The sequence below is a fragment of the Hemitrygon akajei genome, chromosome 31 (genome assembly GCF_048418815.1).
Source record: "Hemitrygon akajei chromosome 31, sHemAka1.3, whole genome shotgun sequence".
Classification (NCBI taxonomy): domain Eukaryota; kingdom Metazoa; phylum Chordata; class Chondrichthyes; order Myliobatiformes; family Dasyatidae; genus Hemitrygon; species Hemitrygon akajei.
Window position 1 is genome coordinate 28959804 of NC_133154.1, and position 8159 is coordinate 28967962.

General features: G+C 37.5%; 1 protein-coding gene across 1 annotated transcript in view; it reads left to right on the forward strand.

Annotated features, from left to right (window-relative positions):
* Nucleotides 1-8159, forward strand: part of LOC140719013 (guanylate-binding protein 1-like) — a 637966-nt gene that overhangs the window by 76377 nt on the left and 553430 nt on the right. The gene's annotated exons all lie outside the window — the stretch shown is intronic.

Below are 8159 nucleotides of genomic sequence, written 5' to 3' on the forward strand. Positions count from 1 at the left end.
ATCAGGAAGGCTTTAAAGCGAGGCCGCGAAGTTTGAATAAATCTCTTTTACAACTGCATCTCACCGACTCCGTGTCGTTTATTGCAGCGCTGCGTGTAGCACACCGCTACACTTGGCAGTTAAAACAGACCAGGCTTCCAAAACGATAAATGCAATTAGAACAAGTGTAAATAAAATTACTTATAAACCTTTAGAAATTAATGAAACTTTTAAAAGTTTTTATTCTGAATTATATCAATCAGAATCACAAAATTATATTGTTGAGATAGAAAGGTTTTTATCACAAATAACTCCCAAAATTGAATTTGGAGGAACAGAAGGGATTAGATATGCCTTTTATATTAAAAGAAGTCGAAGAAGCTCTAGGATCACTTCAGAGTAATAAATCTCCAGGAGAAGATGGTTTTCCACCTGAATTTTATAAAAAGTTTAAAGATCTATTAATTCCTCATTTTATGGAGTTAATACATCAAGCGGAAAGAACACATAAACTTCCAGAATCTTTTTCGACAGCGATTTTAATAGTATTGCCCAAAAAAAGAGATCTTTTAAAGCCAACATCATATAGACCTATTTCTTTGTTGAACACGGACTATAAAATAATAGCAAAGATTTTATCTAATAGATTATCTAAACACTTACCAAAATTAATACATATGGATCAAACAGGATTTATTAAAAACAGACAATCGGCAGATAATGTAACTCGGTTACTTAGCATAATTCATCTGGCACAAAAGAATAAGGAAATGAGCGTGGCAGTTGCTTTGGATGCAGAAAAACCATTTGATAGATTGGAATGGGATTTTTTTATTTCAGGTATTGGAAAAATATGGATTAGGAGTATCTTTTATAAATTAGATTAAAACCTTAAATACTAATCCCAAAGCTAAAGTAGTGACAAATGGCCAAATTTCAACATCATTTCAGTTAACAAGGTCAACTAGACAAAGTTGTCCACTATCACCTGCGTTATTTGTATTGGCGATAGAACGATTAGCTGAATTAATCAGAACTGACTCAGATATTATGGGTTTCAGAGTTATTCAGGAGGAATATAAGATTAACCTATTTGCTGATGATGTTTTGATTTATCTAACAAACCTATTGTATTCGTTATGTAAATTATCTTACTAGATTGGAAGAATATGGGAAAATATCAGGGTATAAAATAAATTAGGATAAAAGTGAAATTCTACCCCTTACTAAAGGAGATTATAGTCAATGTCGATTAGTAACTCAATTTAGATGGCCGATAAATGGTATAAAATATTTAGGTATAAGAGTTGATAATGATATAAAGAATTTATATAAATTAAATTATTTGCCATTATTGAAAAAAAATTCAAGAAGATCTTGATAAATGGATGATGTTACCAATAACATTAGTAAGTAGAGTCAATGCTGTAAAAATGAATATATTCCCTAGATTACGTTATTTATTCCAAACACTACCAATACAACTACCGCAGAAGATTTTTCAAGAGTTAAGTAGATGTGTGAGGAAGTTCCTTTGGAAAGGTAAGATGTCAAGAATATCATTGGAAAAATTGACATGGAAATTTGACCTAGGAGGGTTACAATTACCAAACTTTAAGAATTATTATAAAGCAAATCAACTTAGATTCATTGCATCTTTTTTTGATGAAGATAAACCGGTATGGATTAGAATAGAATTAGATAAAATAGGAGAAAATATACCAGAAGATTTTATATATAAATGGGAATCTAAGTGGATACGGGAAAATAAAGAATCCCTTATATTAAAACTTTTGATTGATCTGTGGAATAAGACAAATGTTGATGATGAGATAATGAAATCTTTATTAGCAAAGAGACCTTTAATTCAGAATAGACTTATTCCTTTTACAATGGATAACCAACTCTTATATAGCTGGTTTCAAAAAGGGATTAGATATATAGAAGACTGTTTTGAAGGAGGTATATTAATGTCATTTGATCAATTAAAGAATAAATATAAAATATCAAATAACACTCTTTTCAGTTATTTCCAATTAAGGGCTTATTTAAGAGATAAGATACCTATCAATCTCTGCCTTAAATATAGCCAATGACCCGGCCTCCACTGCCGCCCGTGACAACAAATTCCACAGATTCATCACCCTCTGGCTAATTTTTTTTTTTTTTTGCATCTCTGTTCTGAATGTGCGCCCTGCAATCCTCAAGTCATGTCCTCTCGTACTAGACTCCCCCACCATGGGAAACAACTTTGCCACATCCACTCTGTTCATGCCTTTCAACATTCGAAATGTTTCTATGAGGTCCTCCCTCATTCTTCTAAACTCCAAGGAGTACAGTCCAAGAGCGGTCAAACGTTCCTCATATGATAACCCTCCCATTCCCGGAATCATTCTAGTGAATGTTTTTCTGAACCCTCTCCAATGTCAGCACATCCTTTCTTAAATAAGGAGCCCAAAACTGCACACAGTATTCCAAGTGAGGTCTTACCAGTGCCTTATAGAGCCTCAACATCACATCCCTGCTCCTATACTCTATTCCTCTAGAAAGGAAAGCCAACATTGCATTCGCCTTCTTCACCACCGACTCAACCTGGAGGTTAACCTTAAGGGTATACTGCATGAGGACTCCCAAGTTCCATTGCATCTTAGAACTTTGAATGCTCTCCCCATTTAAATAATAGTCTGCCCATTTATTTCTTCTACCAAAGTGCATGACCATACACTTTCTGACATTGTAATTCATTTGCCACTTCTTTGCCCATTCTCCCAAACTATCTAAGTCTCTCTGCAGACTCTCTGTTTCCTCAGAACTACTGGCCCTTCCACCTATCTTTGTATCATCAGCAAACTTAGCCACAAAGCCATCTATTCCATAATACAGATCGTTGATATACAACGTAAAAAGAAGCGGCCCCAACACTAATCCCTGTGGAACACCACTAGTAACCGGCAGCCAACCAGAATGGGATCCCTTTATTCCCACTCTCTGTTTCCTGCCAATCAACCAACGCTCTATCCACATATGTAACTTTCCTGTAATTCCATGGGCTCTTATCTTGTTTAGCAGCCTTATGTGCGGCACCTTGTCAAAGGCCTTCTGAAAATCCAAATACACAACATCCACTGCATCTCCTTTGTCTAAGCTACTTGTAATTTCCTCAAAAAATTTGCACTAGGGTTTAGAAAGTCAGGCAGGATTTTCCTTTAAGGAAACCATGCGAGTTCTGCCTATCTTGTTATATGCCTCCAGGTACTCCGTAACCTCATTCTTGACAATCCACTCCAACAACTTCCCAACCACCAATGTCAAGCTAACAGGTCTATAATTTCCCTTTTGCTTCCTTGCCCACTTCTTAAATAGTGGAGTGACATTTGCAATCTTCCAGTCCTCCGGAACCAGGCCAGATTCTATCGACTTTTGAAAAAATCATTGCTAATGCCTCCGCAATCAACACTGCTACTTCCTTCAAAACACGAGGGTGCATTCCATCTAGTCCAGGAGATTTATCTACCCTTGCGTAGATTCCTGAGTACTTTCTCTGTCTTAATTGTGACAGCACATATTTCTCTTCCCTGACACCCTTGACTGTCCGGTATATTGCTGATGTCTTACTCAGTGAAGACTGACGCAAAATACTTGCTCAGTTCCTCTGCCATCTCCTTATCTCCCATTACAATTTCTCCAGCATCATTTTCTATCAGTCCTATATCTACTCTCACCTGTCTTTTACTCTTTATTTACTTGAAAAATCTTTTAGTATCCTCTTTGATACTATTTGCTCGCTTCCTTTCATAGTTCACCTTTTCCCTCTTAATGACCTTCTTAGTTTCCTTTTGTAAGCTTTTAAATACTTCCCAATCCTCTGTCTTCCCACTAATTTTGGCTTCCTTGTGTGCCCTCTGCTTTGCTTTTACTTTGGCTTTGACTTCTCTTGTCAGCCACGGTTGCATCCTTTTTCCAATCGAAAATTTCTTCTTCTTTGGAATATATCTGTCTTGCACCTTCCTCAATTCTTGCATAAACTCCAGCCACTGCTGCTGTGCCGTCCTTCCCTCTAGTGTCCCTTTCCAGTCAACCTTGGCCAGTTCCTCTCTCATGCCACTGTAATTTCCTTTACTCTACTGAAATACCGATACATCGGATTTCGGCTTCTCTTTCTCAAATTTCACAGTGAACTCAATCATGTTGTGATCACTGCCTCCTAAGGGTTGCTTCACTTCCATCTCTCTAATCACCTCTGGTTCATTACACAATACCCAATCCAGCACAGCCGATCCCCTAGTGGGCTCAACAACAAACTGTTCTAAAAAGTCATCTCGTAGACATTCTACAAATTCTCTGTCTTGCAATCCAGTGCCGAACTGATTTTCCCAATCCACTCGCATGTTAAAATCCCCCACAATTATCATAACACTGCTCTTCTGGCAAGCCTTTTCTATTTCCTGTTGTAATTTGTAGTCCACATCACTGCAGCTGTTTGGAGGTCTGTAGATAACTGCCATCAGGGCCCTTTTACCCCTGCAATTTCTTAGCTCAAACCATAAAGATTCTGTACCTTCTGATCCTATGTCAACTCTTCCTAATGATTTAATATCATTTCTTACCATTAAAGACACGACACCCCCTCTACCTACCTGCCTATCCTTCCGATACATCGTGTATCCTTGGACATTCAGCTCCCAGAGACATGCATCCTTTAGCCACGTCTCTGTGATGGCCTCAATATCATACCTGCCAGTCTGTAACTGTACAACAAGATCATCCACCTTATTCCTTATGCTGCTATCAGTATATCAGTAATGATCCAAAGATTAGTGCTGTTCTGCAGGAGTTTATGTTGGGATGCTTCATTCCAAGTTAAATGTCAATCATTTGGATCATGGAATAGATGGCCAACTCTACAGATGATACAAAGATAGTTGGAGGGCTGGCTGAAATGAGGAAGAAGTGAGTTTGCAGAATGATTTAGAGGAATGGGCAAAGAAATGGCATATGTAATGTAGGGAAGTGTTCTGACCATGCATTTGTGTACAAGGTAAAAAGGGCATGGAGTATTCTATAAATGGGAAGAATCAGAAGGTGCAATGGGAGTTGGGAGTCCTTGGGCAAGATTCCCTGAAGGTTAAAGAGAGGAAGACAAATGCAATATTGACACTCATTTTGAGAGGTCTGGAAAATAAATGCGAGGACGTAATGCCAAGTCTGTATATGGCAAAAGATAAGCTAGCATTCGAGAGCATCCAGAGGAGTTTCACAAAAATGATTCCAGGAATGAAAGGATTAACATATGAGGAGCATCTGATGGCTCTGGGCCTGTTCTCACTGAAGCTAAGAAGTATGAAGAGGGTCTCACTGAAACAGTGAATGTTGAAAACCCTCAATAAAGTTAACATGGAGTAGATGTTGTCTATATTGGGGAAGTCTATGTGCAGAGAACACAGTGTCACAATTGAGGGATGTCCACTTAGAATGGAGATGAGGAAACATTTCTTTAACCAGAGGGTATTGAACCTGTGGAACTCATTGCCACAGACCACCATTGAAGTCAAGTCATTGGGTTTATTTAACTCTGGGGATAATAGGTTCTTGATTAGTCAGGGCCTCAAAGGTTACAGGGAGAAGGCAGGAGAATAGGGTTAAGAAGAAAAAAGAATCGGACACAATGGATTTGCAGAGAAGCTATGATGGGCTGAATGGCCCAATTGTGCTCCTATATCTTCTAGTTTTATGGTCATAATTTGGATGAATGTGAGGTGTTGCACTTGGTAAAGTCAAATCAAGGCCAGTCTTATTAAGTCTATGTTAGTGCCCTGGGGCGTGTTGTAGAACAGAGGTACATGGTTTCCTGAAATGGAGGCACAGGTAGACAGTGCTTTTGACATGCTGGCTTTGATCAGTTATGGCATTGAGTATTGAAGTTAGGAGTCAGTTCAGAGTTTATGTTGTAGATGTATGAGATGTTGGATGAAGTATTGTGTTCAGTTTTAGTCACTCTGCGAGAGGAAATATGTTAAATTTGTTAAAGTGCAGAGAAGATTTACAAGGATGTGCCAGGTCTTTGGGGAATAATTAATAGGGAGCTGCTGGATAGGTTGGGACTGTTTCCTTGTAGAAATGCATAAAATCATCTGAAGCATGATGCACTCAGTCTTTTTCCCAGAGCATGAGAATAAAGAGCTAGAGTATAGAGGTTTAAGATGGGGGGGGGGGGGAATTGAATAGAAACTTATTTTACAGAAAGGACAGTGCATACTACATGGACATGGAAAAGGCTCAGATTTTACACCAAATAAATTGGATGCTAGATTTAAGGACTGGACAGCTAAAGGAATAACAGTTCTTTGCAACATAATGAAAGAAGGAACACTGTTCAGTTTTGAAATGCTTAAAGAGAAACACATTAGAAAAACAAGATTTTTATTGGTATTTACAGATGCGACAATATGTTAATAAGATGCTTAAAAATGTAACCAAGGCAACTACATGCTTGACAGAGCTATTTAGAAAAGCATATAATTCAGATAACGGTAGTAGAATCATTTCAAGCATGTATAAGGGGTTGTCAAATCTTAAAACACATTCGACTTCAAACATTAAAACAAAATGGGAGAAGGAAGGAGGGGTAATTATATCTGAGGAAGAATGGACAATAATATGGAGGTATCAATGGAAGTGTACCAGTTCACAGAAATGGAGGGAGTTTGAATGGAAAACCTTGATAAGATATTTTATTACACCCTCTCAGAAATCCCATCATGACAGTAACCTTCCTGTTTGCTGGAGAAATTGTGGAAATCAAAATGCAAATCATTATGTTTTTTGGGACTGCCCTGTTATCAAAAACTATTGGAGGGGGATACACAATGCCCTTGAAGACATCTTTAAATGTGAAATACTCTTAGAGAGTATGACCATATATTTTGGATATATACCTCAAGAATGGTTGAAAAGAGATATATATTTAATATACTGTTGGTGGCTGGTAAAAAGACTCTTACTAGGAAATGATTATCACAGGAGAGCCCAAATTTAAATGCATGGATGGAAATTACAGTGGACATTTACAAAATGGAGAAGATAACAGCATCGGTTAATCATAAGCTGGAACAATTTGACTCATACTGGGAAAAATGGTTTAACTACATAATGCCTCATAGGCCTGATTATATTCTCACAAGTCAATGAATATGTTCTAAAAAAAAAGATCACTCCCTACTTGTCCAGTTTTTTTTTTCCTTTTGCTTGATTTTTTCTCTCCACTATTTTCTATAAGTGTATATCTCAGATAAATACTATGTGGAGAATTGTGACATATAGGATTATAAGATATATATGTACAATGTTTGAAATACATCTTATGGAAATGTTTGTTTGTTTGATGATGAACTTCAATAAAAAAAAATTACAAAAAAAAGGAAGAGGCTCCGAGACAAAGTGGTTGATGCAGATACGATCATCTGTAAAATGCAGTTGGATAGCTACATGGATTAGAAGGGGTCAACCAAGGTGATATTCACAACTCAACCCTGAACAATTATTTTCCTTCCTGACTGATGTCTCTCCAACATTATTAAACATTGTAGTGACCCACTTGCTAACTCACTTTCAGGAGTATTTAAACATCAATTACCTTCTCTAGTTCTGAATTAGTGATTCACTCTCATTGAAAATGATGCCTCTTTGAGTCCATACATACAGCTTCTGGTCATTCCATTGATTGTACTCTATATTTAGTTAATTGATGTGTGATTCTCTTTCCTGTCTAGTTTAGTGTATTCTAACCTGTTCCAATGATAATACAGGTGTATATCCTCGGGGCAATGATGCAATAATGATGCTGACCTGTGTATTGTACAAGAACATGCCACACATGATGAAACCAAATTGCTTTTTAGCATCTGTGGGTGCTGGATGTAGGGGCAACAGGATGAGAATTGACCGCAGGCCGAACAAGCTTTGTTTCCTGCTTGGAGACCCAACAAACTGATTGTTCCTCCCACCAAACAAACCCATTCAGCAGATACTCCAACCTGTCAGCTCCGCAAGGTCGGCCAAGTTTGGTTCCCTGATTATTGTACCTTCAATGGAGCCACTGGTCTGAATTTAATATAATAGCAAACATTATATAATAAACATGAGGGATATAATAACCAATATAAGAATATCATCAAAGGTTA